Source organism: Alosa sapidissima, chromosome 5, assembly GCF_018492685.1.
Source record: "Alosa sapidissima isolate fAloSap1 chromosome 5, fAloSap1.pri, whole genome shotgun sequence".
Lineage (NCBI taxonomy): Eukaryota > Metazoa > Chordata > Actinopteri > Clupeiformes > Clupeidae > Alosa > Alosa sapidissima.
In genome coordinates, this window is record NC_055961.1 from 16,535,781 (window position 1) to 16,546,546 (window position 10,766).

General features: G+C 48.0%; 1 protein-coding gene across 1 annotated transcript in view; it reads right to left on the minus strand.

Annotated features, from left to right (window-relative positions):
- The window catches only part of auts2a (activator of transcription and developmental regulator AUTS2 a), a 281,065-nt gene that overhangs the window by 84,333 nt on the left and 185,966 nt on the right, over positions 1-10,766 (minus strand). The gene's annotated exons all lie outside the window — the stretch shown is intronic.

Genomic DNA, 10,766 nt, shown 5'->3' on the forward strand with positions numbered 1-10,766 from the left:
CATGTGTATGAGTGAGTGTGTGTGTGTGTGTGTGTGTGTGTGTGTGTGTGTGTGTGGTGTGTGTGTGTGTGTGTGTGTGTAACCGGTGTTGACAGCCTACGCAACATGTTACCCATGTGTGGAATGTCTTTCCACATTTCACACCTCTTTTTGTAGCATCTGCATTTAGAGGTTGTGATCGTTGCCTCTCGCAGCTGCACCCGTAAAAGGTTGTGCTGCTGGAGGCAGTAGCCTTGTGTAGCTTAGGTACGCAAACACAAGAGAAGAGGGAGAAAAAACATAACAACCAGGCTAACAGCCCTGTGCGCTGCCAGCATAACATCACAATAACCGCCTCTGATTCTATTGCTGTTTTCTCAGCACGACACGCGTACAGTATATGCACATATGCACACACACACACACACACACACAGACACACACGCGCATACAAACACACACACACACACACACACACACACACACACACACACACACACACACACACATACACACACACACGTCTGTCAACAGTTCATTTATTGGTATAAATTCCTCTCAAGCTGAGCAGTGGCCCACAGTAGGAAGGAATTACTGAACTTCATCCTTTACGGTGTGCAGTAAAAAGGGAGGGCGATATCCATCATGTGGGGGTGGGGGGGTGAGAGGGCAGGGCTGAGCTGAGCCAAGCGCTCTTTAGAGAAACAGTAGCCCTGTCAGCTAGAGCAGGTCACCGGCTCGTGTTCCCAGGCCTCATGTAGCTTTGCTGTGTTATTCTAGGCCACTGGCTAATGTTACCCCTGTGTGTCTGTGTGCGTGTGTATTTGTGGATGGTGGTGTGTGTGTGTGAGTGTGTGTGTCTCCGTGTGAGTGTGTGCCCGATAAAAATCTCCTCTTAGCCGCATGTGTTTTCTAGCGCACTCAGCACATGGTGCACGCGTCTGCTCTATGACAACCTTGCTCCTGCCTCCCTCCTGGAAAGAGAGAGAGCGAGAGAGAGAGAGAGAGAGAGAGAGAGAGAGAGAGAGAGAGAGAGGAGAGAGAGAGAGAGAGAGAGAGAGAGAGAGAGCGAGGCAGGAGGGAGGGAGCGAGCGAGCGAGCAAACGAACGAACGAACGAACGAACGAACGAACGAACGAAAACATTGGAGTGTTTTGTCAGCCATAATTACTCTCCAATTCTCCGGTCCAAACATGGCATTAAGGGGCACTTTGTTGTCTGGGCAGCGTGGCTTTGATCAGCCTGCAGTGGAATGTGTTTGCCGTTAGGGGCCTGGCCCGGGACGCGCGGCGCGCTGATGCATGTTTCCTGTCAGGGCCAGGGAGGGGTCACAGGAGCAGCAGCAGCAGCAGCAGCAGCAGGGACAGGGCAGCCAGGGGCAGCCGGGGCCAGCAAGGGCCAGCACCCCCACCAGCTGAGAGACACGCAGGGGAAATGACTTGTGCCCTGTGTGTGTGTGTGTGTGTGTATGCATGTGTGTGCATGTGTGCCAGTGTGTGTGTGTGTGTGTGTGTCTGTGTGTGCGCATGTGTGCCTGTGTGTGTGTGTGTGGTGTGCGTGTGTGTGTGTGCATGTGTGCCTGTGTGTGTGTGTGTGTGTGTGTGTGTGTGCCTGTGTGTGTGTGCCTGTGTGTGTGTGTGTGTGTGTGTGTGTGTGTGTGAGTGTGTGTGTGTGTGTGCATGTGTGCCTGTGTGTGTGTGTGCCTGTGTGTGTGTATGCCTGTGTGTGTGTGAGTGTGTGTGTGTGTGTGTGTGTGTGTGTGTGCCTGTGTGTGTGTATGCCTGTGTGTGTGTGAGTGTGTGTGTGTGTGTGTGTGTGTGTGTGTGCCTGTGTGTGTGTGTGTGTGTGTGTGTGTGTATGCCTGTGTGTGTGTGTGTGTTAGGGATGTCCCGATCCAGCTTTTAGCACTTCCGATCCGATACCGATATTGTAGCTTTTAGCATCGGCCGAAACCGATACCGGCCAATCCAAGCATATATTAAAGATTAAAGATATTTACTTATTTTGTTGTTATACTCATGTTGAAAAGGGTTTTACTCTTAAGAACAACTAGCCAACTTAATTAGGTTAGTTTGAATAATCCACAGTGGTTGGTAATGAGAAGCTGACCTGTTTATTCTTAACAGGGTTAAATAAACACAAAATAATAAATAGTCAATTAACCACACAAACTGAATTGGCATCAGTGCTCTGCTCTTGAACAACAAGAGTGTAAACAAGGCTTAAAAAGCCATCAGTGTAAACCATATTGTAAACAATATAAAATTATATATAAAAGCAACACACACAAAACCTGAGTAGAAAATAGTCAAATTACCACACACACACTAAATTGGCTATAACAACCCAAATAACTGTCACGCCTTCTACAGTATTGCTATCTCCTCCACACTTTACTGCTCCATCTCTATACTTCCTTCAATTTCTACTGTTTGCCCCGGCTGCAGTCTGAGCATGATGGGGAGATTCTTCTTCTATTCACAAAGGTGATCATTTCAACATGCTCAGGTGTCAGCCTGCTCCTGTGCTCATCAATGATAAGTAAGACTGCGCTAAAAAGCCTCTCACTGTTGCGTTTTAAAAGCGAAACTGATGCCACAACTGGTCTGGGTTTGCTGAAGTAACCTAGGCTACAGGCTGCATTTATTACAGAAAATCAAGCAACATAGCACGTAGGCCTATCTACACTATTTAGTGACAGGAGCTTAAGTTTACCGCGACAACAGCTGTCACTAATTCACATCGTCGTAGGCTGCGCCGATGCACAGACTAAACGGTAAAAAAAGTTATGATAGCCTACTGGAAGCTTCTACCCTTTTGGATGTGTAGAGTTGTAGGCCTAGGTGCACTTAGTTGTTAGCGATTGACCAGATTGCTTTTTGAAATGAAATGCGTTTGTTAGGCTAGCCGATTGTAAAAATAGGGAAATTAAAGTGCGTGCTGTGCCTATACATTACACAAACAATCTTAAATCGCGGAGATAACATTCGTTAGAAAGGCAAAGCTTTCAGCAGCAACATGCATAAGAGCCTTAATAGTAAGAGGGTCTAGCGGACACTCGCGGTCGCGGTTAACATTAGGCTATATTAATTCAACTGTGACATGACATTTTTGCTCGATAACTTTAAATTCTTAGTGGGACATGCACAGACAAATGGGATGCTGGACAGGTCGCTAGGTGTGCTGAAAAACGCGGACCGGATTTGGGGGGAAAAGTTGAAAAAAAACTGGAATGGATTACCTACATCGGTGCGCTGGAAAACACGGACCGGAGTTTTGAAAACAAACTGGATCGGGAGACTGGATCGGGATTTTCCCGTGCAGACCGATCCCACATTTTTTGCTAATATCGGCGGCCGATCCGATCCAAATATCGGATCGGGACATCCCTAGTGTGTGTGCGTGCGCATGTGCATATGTGCCTGTGTGTGTGTGCGTGTGTGTGTGTGTGTGTGTGTGTGTGTGTGTGTGTGTGTGTGTATGCCTGTGTGTGTGTGTGTGTGTGTGTATGCCTATGTGTGTGTGTGCGTGTGTGTTTGCCTCAACTTTCTCTTGTACTTATGGCTCGAGAGTACTTAACCAAACCTACATTCCAAAGAAAAGAGTGATGTGAAAAAAAAAACGATGATACACAAAAAAAATGGAGTAAGAGAGAGAGGAAGAGTAAACAGTATGGGAAAGTGAGAGGGATGCCACACAGAACAACAACAAACACTTGTTTAGGGGCAGAGGGAGTGAGAGGAAGAAGAGAGATGACAACAACAGAGACGAGGAGGAGGAAGCTGAAGACAAAGAGCAAAATGTAAAAAAGAAAAAAGAAAAGGAGAATTAGAAGAAGTCAATAGTTGAACTGCATCAATTAAATAACAAATTGAGTCTTCTCCAGTAGTAAATATTTTGAACAGAGGTCAAGTCATCCTGAGGTGTGAAGGCCATGCAGGAAGAGGGCCAGCCAAGGCTCTAGTCCTTCCAGCCCTCCCTCCTCTCTTCTCCTCTCCTCCCTTCTCCTCTCTTCTCTTCTCCTCTCCTCTCTTCTCCTCTTTTCTCTTTTCCTCTCTTCTCCTCTCTTTTCCTCTCCTCTCCTCTTCTCCTCTCCTGCCCTGCTGCCTGCCTCCACTCAGCCCTCGTCTCTGCTCTCTCTGCCTCGCTGGACACCCCCCCCCCCCCCCCCCCCCCACCAGCCCCTCCATCAGTCTCTCTGATGTGTGTGCATGTGTGAACACACACACACACACATAGACACACACATACATACATACACATACACACACACATGCAGCATACACACACTATACAAATACACATTCATGCGCACACACTTATACATAAGTGAACATGTACACACACACACACACACACACACACACACACACACACACACACACACACACACACACACACACAGGGAGTTGGCTGGCTCACACTTCAGCCTCAAAGCCATCTGCTCCTTCCCATTGGTCTGTTGGCGAGTGATGAGGAACAGGCAGGCAGCCTGTAGGGGTGTGTGTGTGTGTGTGTGTGTGTGTGTGTGTGTGTGTGTGTGTGTGTGTGTGTGTGTGTCTGTGTCTGTGTGTGTGGCAGACTCTGTGGTAGTGCTGTGGGCCCATTCCTGAGTGGCTGTTAAGGGCACAGTGCCCATGGGTGAGAGAGCGAGAGAAAGAGAGAGGGAGGGAGGGAGGAAGAGAACAGACAGACAGTGTGTGTGTGTGTGTGTGTGTGTGTGTGTGTGTGTGTGTGTGTGTGTGTTCATGTGTGTGTGTGTGTGTGTGTGTGTGTGTGTCTGTGTGTGTGTGTGTGTGTGTGTGTGTGTGTGTGTGTGTGTGTGTGTGTGTGTCTGCAGAAGCACCCTCCTCAGGAGCTGGCCCTCCGGTGGGTCCTGGAACGTCTCCGAACCATCTGGGGAGAAGTGGAGCGTGGCGGGGAGCAGCTGGCCCCGCTGAGCAGCTCTTTAAGCTCTGGCAGGACAGAGCAGCCCAGCCCGGCCCAAACCCGCGACCCAGCACACACACACACATGAACACACACATGAACACACACACACACATAAACACACACACACACACACACACACACACACACACACACACACACATGAACACACACATGAACACACACACACACACACACACACACACATGAACACACACACACACACACACACACATGAACACACACACACATGAATACACACACACACACACGAACACACACACGAACACACACACACACACACACACACACACACACGAACACACACACATGCATACACGCACACGAACACACACACACACACACATGAACACACACACGCACACACACGCACGCACACACACACACACACAGACACAGACACATGCATGCACTCACACTGACAGACACATAAACCTTTTTTTCTTTGTACCTCTCCAACAGACATATAAAAACACACACTTTTACTTCCACTGTTTCCCTATTTGTCTGACATTCCCTAATGTCCTGCCGTCTGTTATACAGCGCATGCGCACACACACACACACACACACACACACACACACACACACACATTGCAGATGTGTACGCATGCACGTTAATACATCTATTGTTTGTCCTTCACTAACAGAAACAAATAGACTTGACATCTTCTAGACATGTTTTGACTCTCACACAAACACTGACATTGTATAAAGGACAACATATTCAATTTCTATCTCTTGTCAAAAATAGAATCTGTGGCAGAACATTGTATTTGGGTGACTTCGGTCGGCGCGTCTATTCACCACTGTCATTCAAACGGATGAAATATACGTCTCTGACCATTCAAGCCTGGCCAAACCCCTCCTTCCATAGAACTAGCCTCTACTGGTCAAACAGTTGAATAATGAAAACGTGCCCCCTCATTCACAATGTGTCGCACCATTGGCCAGGTTTCAGATTTTAGTGGAGAATCTGGTCAACCAGAAGAGCCACATCAGCCTTACAACAATAATGGCTTCCGTCCAGTTTGTACAAGAAGAACTTTATTTATACAGCCTCTTACTCACAGTGTTATGAGGCCCACGAGGCTTCAAGTACACTCAAGCTGCTTGTACAAGGCATGAACACATGTTGGTAGGGTGTGTGTGTGTGCGTGTATGTGTGTATGTGTGTGTGTGTGTGTGTGTGTGTGTGTGTGTGTGTGTGTGTGTGCGTGCATGCTTTATTACTCTTGAAGCAGATGGAGGAAGGGTAGCAGTTTATTTCTGTCACGAAAGTCCTTTTAAGCAGGAAATGGGCGCACTCCGGTTTGGGAGATAACCGTGAGAGCGCTTGAGTCGGCTAATTGAGCTGCGCCCTTAAAGATCGGAATCAACCAAAACAAAGGCACGCATGCACCTAGGCAGAGGCAGGGTAGCTGCTGCGGGGAAGGCCTGGATGGGGTGGAGGTGGGGGGGGGGGGGGTTACCAAATTACCCAGAAATCACGGCGGCAACTAACGAGCCCATTCACTCCGTCACAAACAAACATCTATTAGCGTCGCTTGACAAGCTGTGGCCACCACCCGGCCATTAACCGGTCTCATTCATCAGAAATGAACCCATACCTTTCCCACCTAGCGCAGGGGTGAAAATTGCTTGCGGGGCACATAATGAAATTTGGTGTGCAGATGTGGCAGGAAAACAAATAGCTGTGTTCTTACCGGCTGGCACGCAGCCTCGGAGTTTTGTCTCGAGGTGCGGTGTTGGGTCGCTGATTGAAGAGAAAAGCCTCGAGCAGACGGTAAAAGACAGGTCTGGGAGCGGCCGATTGCTCCGGCAGCGTTATTTTGCGCCCGGCCCAGTGTGCTGACAAGCCAGTTATATGACATTAATGCCGCAGTAAAATGCTTACGGAACAATTAGGAGACAAAGTGAGAGCACTCTCTCGCCACTCACAGAGATAAAGACTCACTTCAGGGCAGACAAGAAAAAGGAACTAAACCTTGACAGGTGTGCATACACAAATAAACACACACACACACTTTCTCTATCTCTCTCTCTTGCTCAGACACATAAGCACACACACACACACACACACACACACACACACACACCACACACACACACACTTTCTCTATCTCTCTCTCTTGCTCAGACACATAAGCACACACACACACACACACACACACACACACACACACACACACACACACACACACACAGACACACAACACACACACACTACTTAATCTACTTAATATGGGTGGATACAGGCAAAGTCATTTTAGGCAAGTCCCTCCACTCGGCAGCCATTTGACAACGCTTTTTGGCACTCGTTGGGCATCCATTTCGGCAGAAATGCGCATGCACAAGGCTTCACGACACCAATCTTGCTCCAGCGGCGAGATCACAACACATGATTGGGACGATGTCTTCACAACACACCATATGATTGGCTCAATGTATTCACATCACACCACATGATTGGCTCAATGTATTCACATGTCGACGTTTTGCCGAGGAAGGGGTGGGATATATGTAGACAACGGCCATATTGGCGTGACAAACTAGCCCCATGCATTTCTATGGAGTATTTTTTGAGTGCTGTCTCTCCACATTAGAAAGTCTCTGATACAGGACTCGAAAGATAGATGCACACACACACATACAGTACACACACTAATTCACAGGGATGGATGCAAGGCCAGAAACACTGTTAGTGTTAGGAGGAGGAGGAAGCTGAAGACAAATAGCAAAATGTAAAAAAGAAAAAGAAAAGGAGAATAAGAAAGCATCAATTAAATAACAAGTCTTCTCCAGTAGTAAATATTATATATCCTCCTAGTGCTAAGCCTAGTCTAGAAAAGCCTTGTAGGACAAACAAACAAACAAAAACAATTATAACAGCAGTAAAAAGTAACAGCTGAGGCTACATAGATAGCTTGCCACACGGATGGTCTCCTTGCCTTGTATTCTAAGCTTCTGGTTGTGGTGTTGTTGTAGTGCTGTAGGTACGTTTGGAGACTGGGAGTGGAAGAGGAAACGTAACGGGTGGGGGGGGGGGGGGTTCCGCTTGTCAGGAGAGCATTAATTAAAGTGTTGAAGGCTGGAGCAGTATTGACTTTCTCTCCTCGACGAGGCAGCATCCCCCTGAGGTCAGGCCTGCCACTACAGGCCCCAGAGGGAGGACCACAGAGAGCGAGAGAGAGAGAGAGAGAGAGAGAGGAGAGAGAGAGAGAGAGAGAGAGAGAGAGAGAGAGAGAGGGATAAAAGCCCCACTAAGACCAATAAGGGGTTCCACCACGAGACGGAGGGGGAAGACAAATGGAGTCAGAGGGGCCCGATTACAAGAAACCTTTGTACAGATGTACGGCAATTAGAGCCGTCTCTGGGGCCAGACAGCACGGTACCTGCGAGCCACCACCGCTATCGACGAGCCGACGGTCCGTCTGAAACCCCCCTCCCCACACACACACACACACACACACACACACACACACACCACCATCCCCCTGCCCCACCCTAAACAATCAGTCTCTCTGTGCAGCGGCCATATTAGTGTCAGGAGTCGGCCCAGGGCCGCGGGTATTGGGTTCTAAGCGATAGAGATGGCCAGAGACAGAGAGAGAGAGAGCGGGAGGGGAGAGAAGGAGAGAATCTTATCCCCCCCATCTTCCATCTTCCCCTTTCTTTCTTTGCATCCATCTCTCCTGCTCGACCTCCAAGACAAGCTGAATAGAGGAAGGTATTACAGTTTCACCTCTCAGACGAAGCTTTCAGAGAGAGACAGAGACAGACAGAGAGAGAGAGAGAGAGAGAGAGCGAGAGAGAGAGAGAGAGAGAGAGAGAGAGAGAGAGAGAGAGAGAGAGAGAGAGAGAGAGAGAGAGAGAGAGAGAGAGCGCCTCTCAGATGTCCTCTAGCTGGCTTGGTCAAAGGGTCTCATTTAGACCACGGCTATTCTCTCCGCTTTGGGCCATCTGGCCTCTCAGATGCTTTCCCAGCGAGATCCGTCGGCCAGGAAAGGGTTAGCCCTGCGAGAAGCCCCCTCTCCACAGGACTATATTACAAAAGCACATGGAGGGCACTTGACTGTGGAGAGCTGGCAGTGGATGAGAGATTTGTTTTTCAAGGTGGAAACTGTAGTTTTGGGTAACACTTTACAAGCTGGCCTAATAAAAATGACAATACCACACTCTGAGGTTACCTTTGATCTGACAAAGAGAGAGAGAAAAAAGAAAAAAAAAGATAAAGAAAATCTCCAGCGGCACTTTAAGTGGTATTGCCCAAAAAACCCAACCCAGCACGCTGTGTCGGGGAGCGGGTCATAACGGGTGGAGTCTAACAAATTGATTCCTAATGGGAATTTATGTTCGATGCGTTCCATCTACAATTAACGGAGGAAAAATTCTCCCCGCGACCCGAGATTATGAAGTAATTTTGACAAATGGCGGCCAGGCCGTAATGACCTTTTTCCTTTGCGGCGCGGTAGCTGCACTGCCGGTTATTTATTACACTTTTTAAGGAGCAGGTAGTGGAGAATAAATGCCCTGCTGTCATTGTGTGTAATGGGCCCGATAATGGTGTCCCGTACACTGCATAATGATGTTCCTCTCTATGCAAAGCCTATCGCTCTCTCTCACTCTCCCTCTCTTTCTCTCTATCCCTTTTCCCCCAATCCCTTTCTCCTTTTTTTTCTGTATCCTTATAGCAGTGTAAGCAAAAAGAAAAACATAGCAGGCTGGTTATACGAAATGACACCATTCACTTTCAGCTTGGCTCCAGTGGCAATAGTACAAGTGCCAGCAAAAGATGGATTTGTTTTTTTAGCAGTGGCAGTTAGTCTGTGTTCTAAAAAGTCCCGGTATTGGCTTGCTGAAGCTGACCTCTCCCTGCCATGTAAGAGTAAACCGAGTTTAAAAGAACACAAACCTCCACTTGTTTACATGTAATGTGAGGATTACTTTTCCATACGCGGCCGTGCCGGCTTCCCATCTGGGAGCCGGCGTAATTTGAGAGAAATCCTCAATTTTCTAAAAGTAATAAAAAAGAAAGCGATATTTTGTAGAAACGCAAAACCGCTACCAGCGCCATGCCAAAGTTGTTGGAGAGCTCTGTAAAGATTTCCAGGAATACGAGAACCCACGCATGCCATCGCCAAGCAATAAGGCAAATAACTCCACCAAAATTATCTGACAATCAATACAAGCGCCTGGGTTATTAGCCTGAAGTACATCAGCTGGCCGTGACTCATCCGCGGGAGATGTATGGAGCACCATCTCTCTCGCCTCACAGTTTGGGTTTGATGGAGTCCCCTGGCGTTGGCGGATAAAGACTTCAGCAGATGGCCAAAATACTTGGCCGCGGAAGAAAGCTGCACTTAATATTTTTTTGGCAGAACTACTGGCATATGGCAAAAGTTCACGTCAAAATCGCTGTTGCCTCACAAGCTGAGCCAGCCTCGGGAAAGAATAAGAAATTACACATGAGGAGAGAGAGAAAAAAAATACGAGGCAGGGAGCAAAAGACCAGAAACAAGAGCGGAAAAAAGGGAACGGTGGAGAAAACGTCAAAACAGTGGAGCTGTGATTTATCGGCTGTGGTGCGACTACGTGTGTGTCTAATCTAGTGGGAGTCTGGCCAGCTTCACTCATGTTCTGATCAGGCCTGCCATGGTGAGACAGAGAAAGTGTGTGGAGAGACATGGGGGGGACGTTCTGCTTTAGATCAGGCCTCCTCAAGCCCACCAGCGGATGCCAAATACAGCTCAGCCCTGGACTTTCTCACAAGATGGCGGCTACCAGAATATAAGAAAGGTAGCATAATGTGCTGCTGACTTCAAAAACAATCCTTTT